Source organism: Tenrec ecaudatus, chromosome 13 (assembly GCF_050624435.1).
Source record: "Tenrec ecaudatus isolate mTenEca1 chromosome 13, mTenEca1.hap1, whole genome shotgun sequence".
In the NCBI taxonomy this organism is placed as follows: domain Eukaryota; kingdom Metazoa; phylum Chordata; class Mammalia; order Afrosoricida; family Tenrecidae; genus Tenrec; species Tenrec ecaudatus.
The window spans coordinates 108827262-108843556 of NC_134542.1; the positions used below are offsets into that span (position 1 = coordinate 108827262).

General features: G+C 36.4%; 1 protein-coding gene across 1 annotated transcript in view; it reads left to right on the forward strand.

Moving 5' to 3' along the window:
• Window positions 1–16295, forward strand: part of LRP1B (LDL receptor related protein 1B) — a 1653255-nt gene that overhangs the window by 24555 nt on the left and 1612405 nt on the right. The gene's annotated exons all lie outside the window — the stretch shown is intronic.

Genomic DNA, 16295 nt, shown 5'->3' on the forward strand with positions numbered 1-16295 from the left:
CTGAAAAGGTATACAATTAAAAATTCTTTTAAATAAGAATTTTACCATATCATCTTATTAATTTGATACCCTAAACACCCGGTGGTATGTATGTATATAAACACATGTGTATATGTATGTATACACATATACACATGCACTCTACACACACATGCATTATTTATATGCAACATTGAAGAAGCAAAATTCCTTTTGAATGGTTAATGCCATGAACTGACTAGGATGTATTTTGGCAAGGATTGGAGTCTTCCAATTAGAATTAAGTTTAATCTGTTTTGACAGCAAAAGAGCTTAACCTGGTGTTTTATTCAAGCTGAGATTTGAAATTAGATAAATTATAAAAAGGGTCAAGGTTTTATACCATGTGATGCATTTATCTTTAATATTAGGTCCTTCCTGGTGTCAATTGGTATCAATTAGCTCCTGGTTTCCTCATTAGAAAGATGCGAGGATAACTTTTTTTTTAGTAATTAATGACGTAGTCCACAACATCTAATGAAAGTTTATTTATGGTGGGGTATATGTATATGTCTGTGGGTGTAGACCTGTGTATATATGTACGTCTCCGTAATGAAAGTAAGTTGTAGGTTAGTCAGATAGCACCAAGGCTACCTTGAGAATTTACCAGTGTGCTTCAACACTTTGCAGCACTTTGGTAAATTCTTAGTTTAGCTTTGTGTGCTATGTAACTATGTCACTAACCTAATTAGGGTTATTTTTGGTTTCCTCCCTATTTTTTAATTAAGTCAGAACCTGGGATAATGTAGCTAATATTTGTCTTTAGGAGGGACAGAAATTGCCACTTTTAATTAGACAAACACCTTTGGTTAGGATAGAGGCCAAGGATTATTCCCCTCGCTATTGTTTTGCTAAATTTCTAATCATCAGAGTTCATTTATGCTAGAGAACTTGATATTAACTGAGGTACAGGTCCCTCAAACTTTTATGATACATTGCTTAAGTAACACTTGTATCTTGGTCACAGAATTCCAGAATTTGGGACACAGCTATCAGAAGTAAAGGTACAAAAACAAAGAAACCAACAAAAATAATATGCCATTTTGAAGCAGATAAATAATTGTGGGTTTTCTGTTAAGTCCTTTTATAATCAACTCCATCCTCATGTAGCTTCGAGTATATGGGAATAAGAACATTCATCGAAAACCAAACCCATTGCCTTTGTTGTTGAGTTGACCTGAGTCATGGTGGGTCCATCTTTGCAGATGAGCTTGTACTCAAGGGGTTTCAATGCTGTGAACTTTCAACCTCAGACCCCCAGGCCTTTCTTTGAAGACATCGCTGTGTACCTGGGCTTCCTTTGGCAACCATTCAGTTGCTAGTCAAGTACTAAAGCTTTCACCACACCCAAGGACTCCAATAAGAACATTTAAGGGCATCAAAGTTACATCACTTGAAATCACAGGACTGCTACCTGTCCTCAGAGAATGAACTTCAAGGTCCAAGTTATGGCCACTCTACATTCTAGTCACACATCTACTCATGAGGGCTATGTTAAAGTTGAAGATCTTGGAAGAAAGTGACTTTCTTTTAAGATGAAACTATCTACCCTCAGCAAAGAAATGCATAAATAAGGGCAAGAATCAGATAATCGAAAGGTTAGAGCCTATATGACATTATAGATAAGTTCTTTATTATTTTATTGGGGGTTCCTACAACTCTTATCACAATCCATACATCCATCCATTGTGTCAAGTACTTTTATACATTTGTTTCCCTCCGCATTCTCAAAACCTTTCCTTTCTACTTGAGCCCTTGGAATCAGCTCCTCATTTTTTTACCTCCCTTGCCCCGCCCCCTGGAACCCTTGATAATTTATAAATTATTATTATTTTGTCATATCTTACACTGATGGTGCCCAGCTATAAAAAGATACAGCGTCTGGGGTCTTAAAGGCTTGAAGATAAACAGACAGCCATCCAGCTGAAAAACAACAAAGCCCACATGGAAGAAACAAGCCAATCTGTGAGACCACAAGGTGTCGAAGGGATTAGGTATCAGGCATCAACGAACAAAAATTCATAGCATTGTGAATGAGGGAGAGTGCAGAGTGGGGACCCAGGCCCCATGTGTGAGTAATTAGACATCTTCTTGCAAAGGGCCACAGGGAGGAGACGAGCCAGTCAGGGTGGAGTGTAGCAACGATAAAACATACAATTTTCCTCTAGTTCTTGAATGCTTCCTCTCCCTCACTGTCATGATCCCAATTCTACCGTACAAATCCAGCTGGACCGGAGGATATACACTGGCACAGATAGGAACTGGAAATATAGGGAATCCAGGACAGATGAACCCCTCAGGACCAGTGGTGAGAGTGGCGATACAGGGAGGGTGGAGGGAGGAAGAAGGAACAAATGACGAGGATCTACATATAACCTCCTCCCTAGGTGGAGATGTCAGATGGTGTAAGATATGACAAAATGATAATTGTATATTTTATATTGGTCATCACCTAGTCTCTCATTGCTAGCTTGTTTTAAGAGGCCCGGAACAGTTCCAAATCACCAGCTTGCTCTGTGGGAGCAAGATGGGACTTTTGACCCCCATAAAGCCTAGCAGTCTCAGCAACTCCCTGGGACAGTTGCAGACTGTGTGCTAGGGTGGTGGTAGTGAGTGGCTGTATGCGTTTGTTTTTAGTTAATATTTTATCTTCTTCAACTCCTTCCTATATGTCTGTTCTCTTCCTGGTACTCACACTTCCTCTGTTTCCAGCCTGCCATCTAAACCATTATGTTGGTCCTTGTGCTAAATAAACACGTTCCTGTTTGGCATTTTGCTCTGTCTTGGAATTCTGTTGAATAGTCCAGCCTTCCTATTGCAGCCTCACTTTCTTTTTCTCCACGTCTCACCCCATCCCTTCTTAATTTCTTAAGTTTTCTCATTCTAATGTTATTAACCCAAGTTTATATAGTCCATATATTTTTATTTTATTTCTTTTTAAATAAAGATGTTGCTGTATTTTCACCTAAACCAATCTCAGCCTAGTTCTATAACTTGTAACAAAGAAACAACCCAGAGCTGCTTCTATAACAATTGGTTCAATTTAAATAACAGTACAAGTTAACTGGAACTAGTTATCTTGGAACATCATGAATAGAGGTAAAATGAAGAGAATAATCTAAACTCTAGGCAATTACCTCAGATTTGAGTCAGTAATATTATATAAAAACAAATATTAAGAAGTGAATGGGATCACATTTTAGTAATTATTCTCTAAATGTCAAGAGTAACTAGATTACATGTACCTATACTTCAACATATTCTTTGTAGATCTGTGACTTAAGCAACATAACTATTCATTGTAAAGATGGGCATGTATGTAAACGATTTAGTACTTAGCTACTAACCCAAAGGTTGTCAGTTCAAATCCACCCAGAGGTGCTCTGAAAGAAGGTTCTGGTGATTTACCTCCCAAAAGATCAGTCCTGGAAAACCCCTACCGACTCTGACTGACAAGGGCTCACCACAGTGTGGAATTGATGGCCACTGTGTTTGTTTTATTGTAAAAATTATCACTTTCTGTACTATAATGAAAGAAAGTGTCTTACAGATGTTCACATTTGTAAGCACAGCTTTCGGTATGCTGGTATGAAAATAATTTTGATAAACTGAATTACATTCAAATTATAATAACTATAATCTTTCATGATTTTTATTACTGAAGTATTGTAATTTTACTGGTTCAACCTGAAGCCCGGGAGAAGAGACTAATCTGATATAGAAACTTTTATTACAGTAATGATATGTTTGAGCCTTAGGTATTATACAAAGAGTGTTTAATGTATTTAAATAGTAGTTGAATATTACCTTTTATCCCAGCAAAAAATGTGTTAAAGTGTAATAACTGTTTTTCTCCTTAGAATTACTCATGAAACCCATTGTCATTTGAGAGCAGATGGTCTTTTAAAAAGAAGAGATAATTCTGTGAAAAAGCAAAGTTGTGATTTAAAACAAGTATTTAGAGGTTTCATTAAGTATGCAATATGAAGCTATTTGAGTTGGCAAAAAGACACTTGACTAGGAAAAGAGAGAAAATGAATCAGTTATTCACAATGTGTAATCTCTAACTATGAAAGAAACGATAACCAACAGTGGAATCAAGTCAAATGTAATTCAGTCTTTTTTAACAAGGCAGCTGTTATACATCTAAGATGAATGGCAAGTAAACTATTTCTCAAGACTGTTTTAATATTTTCATAAACCCCTATGGGTTTTTATCCGAGAGGCTTACTATCATAAAAATCTTGCTTTTCCTTTAAACATATTTTTCATGGATCTTTAGAATAATTAAGGGTATTTTTCTCCTAACATCGTCTCTTTACTTCAGTGATTAGATAACTAATGTGGCTTCCAGGGTGCCTGTACTTGTCCCCCGCCCCCCACTATGTCAGGCCACCCCATTTGCTCCCCACCCCAACTGCAACATTTCTGCATCACTGGATGGGTTCCACAGAAACGAAAGTTAAATAGCTAGCTGTATAATAGGTGGAAATAAGCGTTGTTTGTAGAAAACCATGAGTACAATTTTACTCTGACACCCTTGGCTCAGTATAAGTTGGAATCGTGTGAGGGACAATCAACCTGGTGGTAACTGATTTGGCTATTTGATTATCTTATCTTTTAGTGGCCAATTTTTACAGGAAAATTATGAGAGTCTGTTGGTGTTTAAAGGAGCCCTGGTAGGGTAGTGGTTAATTGCTGGGCTGCTAACCTCAAGGTCACCAGTTCAAAACCTGTCCAAACAAGAAGATGGGGCTTTCTATTGTTGTGAAGCATTACAACCAAGAAAACTCACACATGGTTTTGTCCGATCCTGAAGGGTCTCTGGGAGTAAAATTGGATTTGATGGCGATGAATTTGGAGAGAATTTTTTTTTTGCTTGGTGATTAGGAAAGAATCTCTTCAATCTACTAATATATATCATAGTGTAGCCATAGAACAACATGTGCATGCATGTCTGAACACCACAGACACAATAGTAGTGGTTTTCTGGTAAGTTACATCACACATATAAACAAATGCAGGGTCCACAGGGAGTCCTCTTGGGTCAACAAACCACCTGGTCTTTCTTTTTAAGGAAAGAGAAATAGGACAGCATACATTGGTTTATAATTTATTATTTAAATAACACACAAAAAATATTCCGCGTTATGGCTGTCGTGGTATTTGTGTTCTTTTTGCATTCCCTTCGTTTATTATTTTTATTCCAGTCTCTTATTTCATTGTCTAGTTATTGACAAGAGGACTTCCTGAATTCTATTTATGAATCCGAAGCCTTTTTCCAATCAATGTACATAAAATTGAACCAAATGTTGAAGATAGAAGCTTTAAGACTCCTTTTTTTTTTTTTTTAAGTTTGGGGGTTTGACTTTGATATCAGGGAGAAACATCCAAAATACATGGGATGAAAACTGACGTTCCTGGAAAATATTTTCCCTAAAATGTTGGAGTCAAACTCAAAATTAACTGGTCATTTTGATGCATGTGACTCTGGAAACCCCATAGGAAAAGACTGAAAAACAGGATTGTTGTGCCTTTTCCATGACCCACAGACTAGTGGGGGGCCCTTTCGAAATGGGTGTAAACTTCCAGAAACATGATGTGTTCAGTGAATAAGAGAGCAAGTTGCAAACTCAGCAGTGGACATCTAGACTGCTTTCTGGCTGGTGTGCTGTGGTAGTCTGTGTCCATTCGCTGCCATTCTGACTGGTTTCTTCTCATGTCCTGCCTGCTAGTCACTCTGAAAATCCCTCCTAGCACGAAGAACATGGTGTCACAACCCGACTGCTTTTTTGAGTTTTAATTTTCTGAAAACATACCTACATAATGTGAAGAAAGAATGAAAGAATGTAACTATTGGGCATGACTCAAGTCTCACCTGTTTGCTTGACAAGCTAAAAATTTAAATTAAGAAACAGTCCTCTGAAATTTGATTTTACATAGAGTCTATCTTGAAGAATGTATTGAAAGGGAATGTTTTGAAATAGTTGTGTACTGTCTTTAAATACATTCACAGATTTTGTGTTATAGATAATTTCATTCCATTTAATTACATAACTGACCAAAGTGAATAAAATATTTAATACCAGCTCTCAATATTACTTTTGATAGTTTAATACATTAACCTTCAGTAAGACAATGGCAAATTAATATTGTCCCCATTTATATATGTGCATAGAGTGTAAACTTTCATAATTTTCCATGTATTTTTTTGTATGCACAACTTTCATTTTTTTATTTTCCATAGAACCTAAACATTTTAAAAATGGTTTTTCATTGCATGCAGTATTAGGAATTTTTATCCCAAACTACTCACTCAGTGACTGATATGGAAATTCTATTCTTAAGATAAAATATTTAAAATATTATTTAAAAAACAAACACATTATCTAGGAACAATTTTATATCAATAGCAATGCCTTAACAGTTACTGATAATTTCTCTGTCAAATCAATTGATATTTTTTCATTATCTTTAACATTCCATTATAATGCATAGAGAAGTAGTGTCCTTAGATGTTTCTAGAACCATTGCTCTGTACGGAAAGCACTGTTACTTAAGAGCTGCCGTTATTATGGCTGGTGAAGTGAGTTTTCCTTTTAACCCACCATTAAAGAGAGAATGTAAGCTGGTATTCCTACAGGCGCCATTTCTTTCTTTCTTTTTTTGTCATTGGACACCTTTGCTTTCACTTTCTACCTTTGCACCTGCCCGCCACCATACTCCAAGTTGCTGCCTGGGTACCTATGCAGAAGCCCTGCGTGCAGAATTGCAAAGCTTGAAAAGTACTGCTTTAGAGTGTATCACATTTCAGAAGAATTATACAGAGGATAATTAATTCTTTGGGGAAATTTAAAAATACAAATAAGATCAAAGTCTGCGTACTGTAGGCTTAATCCTATTCATTAACAGAATACATTTATTTTAATTAAATAGCTGACGTTCTACTGGAGTCTTTCCCTGGTAATTTTTCATTATAAAACATAGATAAAGATAAATGCTAGATTTATCATCAGAGGCAAACTATGCATCAATAACAATGGGGTGATGATTCAAACTGTGTATATTAGCTATTAACATCTGAAAATGAATTTGAAGGAGCAGTAGGAGGATATCGTTAATGGGGAAAACTGCCAGACTTCAACTATTTCTTTATTTCTCACTTGAATTCTTTAATGGATCTTAGGCCTTCCACTTCAAGGACTAAAGTACATTGATGTGGTATGGTCATTATCCACCAAGGCAAGTGAAGGGAAGCAAGGGCGTCTTCCATCCTTTGCTTTAATCCACAAAGAATGTACTCGTTGAAGACAAAACACAGGCCGACTTCTCAGCCTTGAAAATATTATTTTGGACATTATATGCTCCCTGGTTACACAATTGACACATACTTGTTTCCTTGGCCCTGAACACATGACCCAAAGCACCCTGTGGTCCACTTCTCTCCCCTTTCTCTTCTTCCTCCTACAGCAAAATGGAAATCACAAGAAGCTCTCTTCTGCCAGAGCACTCAGAAAGTGCCATAGAAGAAGTTTCTATTCTATATCAGTGAAAAGAAATCAGAGAGTGAAGCGGATAGATACATGCTCATTACTGCAGACATGACTCTATTAAATCACCTGGGATTCTTTGAGACTTTTAGTCACTGATGTGGCTCAATATGGTTTGCCATATGCTGTTCTGATCTTCCTGGGAAGATGGTGCATATAACTTTCTACTGCTCTTGTGGTTGGTGTAACTGTGTGCCAGTTGAAAGGCAGAGTGTCCTTTCCATGTGTGGCGATGCTGTTCTGAGCGTGTTGCCTCCTCCCTTCTTTTCTTTCTTTTCTTTTTTTGAATGTTAAAATTATATTTAATGCAAACACTTGTGAGTAATTTAGCTTCTCAAAAATATCTCAAAGTCAAGGAAAACAAAAGTATACGAACAAACTTCCATGTATTACAAACAACAAGAAAAAATAAATAAAACCGAAACAACACAGAAGGCTAGGATGTACACTGATTTGTTCTTTGGAAATAATCAATAGTTTTTAGGTTTGTTGTCATAATGGTACCTGATACAAATTGAAATATAGGGAAATGTGTGAGGGCTTTAATCAGTGAGATTGCCTTTGTTTTCCAGGTCTCAAATGCTTTCTGCCTTTGATCAGATGTATTTACTATGTTCTTATAACTCTGTATTTAATAGGAAATATTTTAGATTTTTTGTTATGATGATAACCTTTTTATTATAGCATTAGGCAGTAGGATATTATGCATATTGTTTTAAAATCATTTTATTGGGGGCTCGTAAAATTCTTATCACAATGTATACATACGTCCATATTGTGGAGCACTTTTGTACATTTGTTGCCATCATGATTCTTAAAACATTTACTTTCTTCTTCTTTTGAAGCGATGCTATGGCATTTTTAAAGACTCAATGGTACAGAACTGTGTATCATTCCATCAATCTTTATGATCCCTCAAACTGCCTATTAATTTTTTTCTGATGACGAATAGTATGATTAGGAATCTTTATTCAATGAGTGCTCCAGGAAAGGATCCCTGGTGGTTTGGTGGAAATATTGTGAACCCTAAGGAAAATGGTGACACTTCAAATGTCCCACTTGACCAGTAGGAGACAGTTGGAGCCATGCACTTCCATAAAGGGCTCTAACCTTGGGCCTCCTTGGGGGCAGTTCTACCCGGTAGTAGAGCTGCTAATGACTATTAATTGACTTGAAGGCCATGGGAAAACTATAAGAAAACATTATAATGTTTTGACATAGTCTCTAGTTATCTTGTCTAATCATGGGTCCTGGTAGATGTAAAAAAAACAGCAGTGTTGGTGTAAGCTATGCCTTCAAACATCCCAGTGTTGGCCACTGTGGCAGCAACATGCCGATGGTGAGTTCACAAAAATGTCCCTGTCCCGGAATCATAACAACAAACTCAGGGGTTCTGAAAACTAGAGTTTCAGCAATTCCAAAGAGGTTCCTGCAAAATGATTTCAGATGGTAAACTATCCAAATCCTGTTTTATTATTATTATTTGTTGGGATTTAATACATGTATCATTCACATGTATTCATTCAATCACGTTAGTCATGTACAATTGCTACCACAATCCATTTCCAAACATTCTTTTTCTACATGGACTCCTTGATATCGTCTCCCTTTTACCTCCACCACACACACCACTGTACCCCACTTCTCCCTGAACCCCTTATTCTTCTTGCTGTCCCTATTGGTTCATTAATCCTGGATTTCATATACTGAAAAACGGGAATGCACAGAACACAGCTTCAAGAGGAAACCATATTTCTGTCTCAGGAACCAGGTACTGCCTGCCAATTATGAAAACTAAGAAAATAACAAGTCTTCAATAACCCACCTTTAGGACAGAATGCCATCAGGCTACCAACCATAAGTTTGGTGGTTATAACGTCCGAGCCACAGCTAGGAGAGAGACAGGGCCATCTTCTGCCATAAAGATTGACAGTCTTGAAAATCCTGAGCTGGAACTGACTACGTGGTAGTGGCTTTGATGTGGATTTGAGACCATTTATTCATAGTTATTTGAGAATCTGCCACCTAAATATTGTCATGACGATGAAGTAGCAGATTGGAATGTAGCTATGCTTACTAAAATTATATATTAACTATAAAGAAAATTATGATAAGAAGTGTCACTATAACCTCAAGACAACTTAGGAAGAGAAAGGCCAATCAGAAGATATAAGGGAAGGCCTAGTTTAGAGATTTTTGAATGGCCCAACAAAATCATTATTCTCTAAACTCTATTAACTCATATTTGCCATTACTCTATAAGCTGACCATTATTGGGTATTTATTGGCTTTTAATGTTTGCCTTAAAGGTTCCCCGTTTTGTTTAACTAACAATAAAAAGCAATTAGCATCAAATGTGTTCACAAAATTCATAATCACACCAGACATAAATAGCCCAAATGTTTGTTTTTGTTCTCTAGTGAATAGAAGAATGAACTGTGTAAGATAGAGCTATACGGTGAGCATTTAAAAAATGTTAGAGATAACATCACTCTTAATGGCAAAAGAATGAATATTTTTTTCCTGTAAGATCTGTAAATATACAAGACTGTCTAGTCCCATCACTCTAGGTCAACACCATTTGAGAAGTCCAAGAGATAAAAAGCCAGCTTAGTCATGTAAGATTTAAGATGAATTTAAATGAGTAAGAGAGAGGCTATTTTCTTTTGTTTAACCAGCAATAATAATAAATAAGAAAGGCTACACATATATTTTCTTCAAAATAAGTCATTAAATTTTGAGGAATATTTTTAGAATATGCATCACAAAGTAGTTTTCCTTGAAAAAAAACAAGTCAAACTTATTAATGTAGAATTTATATGCAGTGAATTTACTTTTGTTGTACAGTTTTGCTTTTTCACAATTCGTACTGATGTACAATATTCAACTGAGTCAAGATATTTCCATCACCTCAAGTAATCCCCTCCTTTTCCTTTATCAAACCCTTTTCTCCACCTTCAGCACCTGGTAATCACTTATCCATCTTCAGTCCGTATGATTTACAGTCTGATGCATCAAGGGAATCACACAAATCACACAGTCAATAAGCTTTTGTGTCTGCTTCATTCACGCAGCAAAATGCGGTAAGAGTAACTGAGGTCATTGTGAGTGTCACAGTTCATTTTTTTATTGATACATTGATTTTTCACTGTATAGATGTATTATACAACTCATTCATCTATTCACTAGATAAGAAAACAACGTTTGGGCTATTTCTGTCTGGTGTGATTATGAATATCATACACATATTTGATGCTAACATAAATTTTCATTTCTCTTGCATAAATGCCTACAAGTAGAGTTCTGGATAATTTAAGTGATTGTATAACTTTTTGAGAAAATGCTAAACCATTTTCTAAAGTAGCAGTGTTATTTTGCATTCTCTTTAGCAATATATAAGACTTTCAGTTGTCTCATATCCTTGCCAGGTCTTTATATTAGCCTTCATAAGCATGGGCATAAACATTATCAACAAAATACTAGTAAATGAAATAGGAAGATAGAGTACATGATAATATATCATGAGAGAATTATTCTAATCCTGAGGGTACACATTTCATTCAGTATTCAAAATTAGAATAATTCATCACATTAAAAGACTAAAGAAAAACTAAATGATCATCTCCATAATTCAGAGAAAAATATTTGATAAAAATAAACATCAAATCATTACAGGAAAATTCCTATAAAAGTATAGATTAAGAAAATATCCTTCAACATGATAAAGAAAATTTCAATAAATTTTACAGATACCATTACTCACAATGGTAAAAGAGTGAATATTTTTTCCTGTAAGTTTTGGGAAAATGCAAGGTTGTCTGCCCCTATCACTAATTCAACACTGTACTAGAAGTCCAAGAGATTGAAAACGAAGTTTCGTCATGTAAGATTTAAGATGAATTTTCAAAAACCAATTGTTTGTAATATTCAAGATGATGTTGAGGACTCAATTAAAAAGACAGTTTTATGTCTTTTGTTGGAATACATAAGAAAGATTTTGGTCTGGTCCTCAGATTTCTGAAAGTCTGCACTTTCCAGCCCCCCACTTCCCTGCCGCACACACACACGAGCACATCTGAGAATACTCACAGAGATAAATTATAACATAGTCACTCCTTTCTTTTTCTGTTTGACTTGAGAGGAAAATAAAAATTTTATTTTCAAATAAGATTGACGATTATAAATGCTTTTTACTCAACCCCCTTCATTTTCTTATTTTCTTCTTCCACATAAATATAGCATGATAGTGATACACTGAAATATTATCAGCATAGCTCTTAAATTTTCTCTGGTGTCAGACATATGTCATGTCTTCACTATCTCATTTCCAGAAACTATGAGTGGACACTCTGTGTCTCATTTTGTTATCCTGAAAGCATTAAAATATTGCCTTAAATGTTCTATATAACTTGCTAATTACATCGACTTCTAGGTTAATCACATAATAATCAATCTCTACATGCCATTAAACCTAGTTCTAATAGTTCCTTATGTATTACACCTTGAAGGAATCCTGATGGCACTGTTGTTGGTTAAGTTTTGGCCTCTTAACCTTAAGATTCGTGGTTCAAATCCACCAGCTTCTCCACAGGAGGAGAGACTGTCTGCTTTACTAAATGTCTACAAAGCTTCAGAAACCCTAACTGGAGTCACTATGAGCCAGAATCTACTGAATGGCAGTGAAGTTAGATTTGGGGGGGAGGGCATATATCTTGTCCTTTTTTGCATTCTTTTACATGTAACATGTAATGCTAATATGAGTACAGCACTCTGTATGGTGGTGCTGGTGATTTGGAAGAATATTTTTTTACATTGCAAAACTTCTATCAATCTTTCTCCCACCGTGATGTAGTGGTTATGCATTGGGCTGTGATTTGCATGGTCAGCAGTTTGAAGCCACCAGCAGCTCCAGGGGAGAAAGGCTGGGTTTTCTACTCCCATAACCAGCTACACTCTCAGAAACCCACGGGGGTCTCTGAAAGTCAGCATGGGCTCCATGAGAGGGAGTTTGGTCTCCTGCGATTTACCAAAGCAAACAGCACGGTGATCATCATATTGCACAAATGCCTACAAATGAGATGTCTGATTATCTAAACTCTACTAACTTGAAAAATAGGATAAACTATAAAATAATAAAGTCCAAGTGAATTTCTGTTATATAGCTCCTAAAGTCAGATAGACACTAGAAAGGAAAGAATATAGATTTTTTTGTTCCTTTGTTTAATGTATGCTAATGTTTTGATCATTCTTGTCACTGCTATCTTTGGGATCTAATTTCTCGCCTCATGACTTTGTTTCGTTTCTCTACTTCTCTCATGGAGAGCTGTTATTATTAATCACATTTAGACACGGCGGAAGAAATAGCTACATATGGTTTTTACAGTTTCACTTCAGAGTCAACATGGTCACTGATCCTGGTTTTAGGTCAGGTTGTCATGAGAATAAAATCCAGTGACACTCATCTATGTATAAGAAATAGCTTTATATCAAAAAGAACTGTGCAGCCAAGCACCATCCAACTCAAGTCCCTAAGTCTGATGTGGATCCATTAGTCTCTCTTCAGACTTATGTAGCTGCTGGTCAATGACGAAGAAAGGTGAACTAGGAACCAGGGAGAGATCTCAGGCCAGTGGGTGCAAGGTACATGGAAACTATAGCAAGTTAACTGCTCTCATTAGCAGAGTCCGACAAAGCAGGAAGGCAAAGTAGCACAGAATGAGAGAGAGGTTCCCAGTTTCTTCTTATAAGAAAGAGACATACCCACAGATGCATCATCAGGCCGTGGCCAGAATTACAGGTTGGACTCTATCCCTACACGTCCATAAAAATTCAAGTTGACCTAAAATCATCTAACTATGACAATGATAATGATATATTCTCGGACAGGCTTCTATCACAATGCCATTACACATTTCTGGCAGCAATGGTTTGTCAGAGATGTGTTAGCCAGGCTTTGTAACTGTCAGGTACTGCAACATATAAATCCTAAAATCTCAATGGCTTGCTTATTTCTTGCTCCTGCAGTCTGAAGATTACCACCACATAACTCTATATGATAGCTCTTTCCTGACATTCTCATGTTAACACATCATTTCCAAAGTCATTATCAGGTGAAAGGAAATCAGGCAATCTTACACTACCTCTTAAGACACATGAGTCTGGTTATAATGTGTGTCATCTACAAGAACATGTTACTGCGTGAACGCAAAGGAAACAAGAAGGGCACTTTCCCTGTGAATTCCGGAAGGGCAGGGAATCAGAAATGTGTGAGCTCTAGAGATGTCTCATATGACAAGGCACTTTTTACAGCATTTGACCTCCAGTGGCATGCCACTCCTTTATCTATCCATTCATTAGTTTCATGATTCTCTGCATATATTTCTCAGTCCAAATCAAATAGCTGAGCAAAATCTAAGTCAGTGCATCATCAGTAAAGTACTAAGAAATTTGTTCTCGCATGCAGAATTCTATTTTTGAGCTCAGCTAATGAAGGATTTGTGTAAAGGAACATTTTGAGGTATCACTTTATAATTATTAGAAGGGAAACATTGTATTTATATACCTAGCTGCTCTCAAAATGCCCCCAAAATGATGCCTGCTGCAGTGACAAGTTATAGGCTAGATAATTGTGATCCATCTCTCTATCTCTCTCTGTCATGGTGGTTTTATCCCCCTCAGGCTGGTGATTTCAAACTACTGGTCTTGCAGTAAGTAGTACAACATATAACCCATTTTGCCACCATAGCTCCTGGAGGGACTTGTGATGGGCCTGGCTGGGGAAGTAGATCACCTGGTTTTTCTTCCTGATCCATCTTACTCTGGAAGCTCTAGTGAAGAAAGCAATATGTTGACAGTTTACTAAGACACTCAATAATATAGTTAGCATGATCATTGTGATAAAATGAATCTATGTATCTAAGGATCCAGTTATTCTATTTATTTTAAAGTGACCTCTTGAGAGTTAAAAGAAATTTTATATTTTCTTTTAAGGAACTGGCATAACTAGCATAAGCTACACTTATTACATATAAGAGATGAAAAATAAAACCGAGGCACATTATCTTCCCTATGTACAAATGTTACATGGACTGAGGGTTGCAATGAAATACAAAAAGAAATGTAAATTACACATATTATGTTAAATACGGATAAAATTTCAATGATGTTTAGTGTTCAGGTATACTATTAAACTTTATATAAAGTTAGATAGGATAAATGATAAAATTCGTTTTCATAATATTTTCTTGAGTCTATTAATGATATATCAATGTAGCAAATATTTTCTATGACAGTTTCAGAAATATAATATACTATGAATAAAATAAGAAAATTTATACATTTTAATCCATTTATTAGTAATTGATACCTTTTGGTAATTAAATAGTCTAGAGGTTTATTATAACAGTTAATCTAATCATCAAGAGATTAACACCGGCATTATTATTAGGTTTGGTGAAATCGGTTCTGATTCATAGTGGCTCTCTCTACAACAGAATGTACTGCTAACTGGCCCGACAACATCCTCCCAAGTTTGCTATGCTAGTGTCCCTGGTTGCATCCACTGTGCCAATCTGTCTCATTGAGGATCTTCTTTCTTACACGGACCCTCTATATTCTCCTGCAAGCCATCCTTCTCCAGGGACTTGTCCCTCCTTATAATATGTGGAATGCTAAAGTATGTCACTGTCCCTCCAGCTCAAGGTCATTCTGACTGTATTTCTTCCAAGGCTGTATTTGTTACTCTGATCGTTCCAGGTACACTTGAGGGGACTTCAAAAAGTTCATGAAACAGTCCAATACTGTTTAGCTCAAAATGTCATGAACTTTTGGAAGTCTCTTCACATTTCCTATTCATCACCTACACCAGCATCAAAAGGCATCATCAAGTCTTCTTTGTCTCCCTTATTTGTTATCCAGTGGTCCATATGCATCTGACCGTGGTGTTCTCAGTAGCCTCCTACTTGATATTTATAATCTAGTATTTAACTTGTTCATATTTAAATATGTATAATAGGATCATTTTAGCCGGCTGGAGAATTCCCTTTCACTCATGACCAACTGCAGGTTTCAAGTAACATAAATATTTTACAAATAGGTAAAATTATAGAGAGTACACTAGAAAAAAATCATATATCAAGAGAGTAGAAAACAAATAAGAACACAAACAATAGATCAATTTCTTCTAGAAACGCATCTAGAAATATTAAGGAAGGTTCATCATGTCATACCAGTATTTCAAAACACGTACTAAAAGAAAAATTCATGTGCTAGTGAGATTAGGTTAATGTATTTTGATGATAAGATATTTGGATATTGTCCAGAGTATAACCAAAACCCAAACTAAGCTCAATGCCATGGAGTTGGTTCCGAGTTATAAGGATCAGTGGTTGCAAAGTGGCTTAAGCATTGGGCTGCTAGGTTGGCCACTAAAACCCACCAGACATTTCCTGAAGAAAATGAGACTGCCAGGACCCATGAAGATGGACGTTTTTGGAAACCCTATGGAGCAGTTTTACTCTGTGCTGTGGGGACACTCAGAGTAAGGCAGCATAACACTGTCATGTAATCACTCCTGACTCATATCAACCCTGGGACACAGAGTAGCATTGAATGTTTTTCAGTGTTTCTAGGACTAACTCTCTTTCTCTTTTGTATAGTTGGTGGATTTGAACTGTTGACCTGTTGGTTAACACCCGGACACATCACCCACTGTTAGGCTAGGTTAAG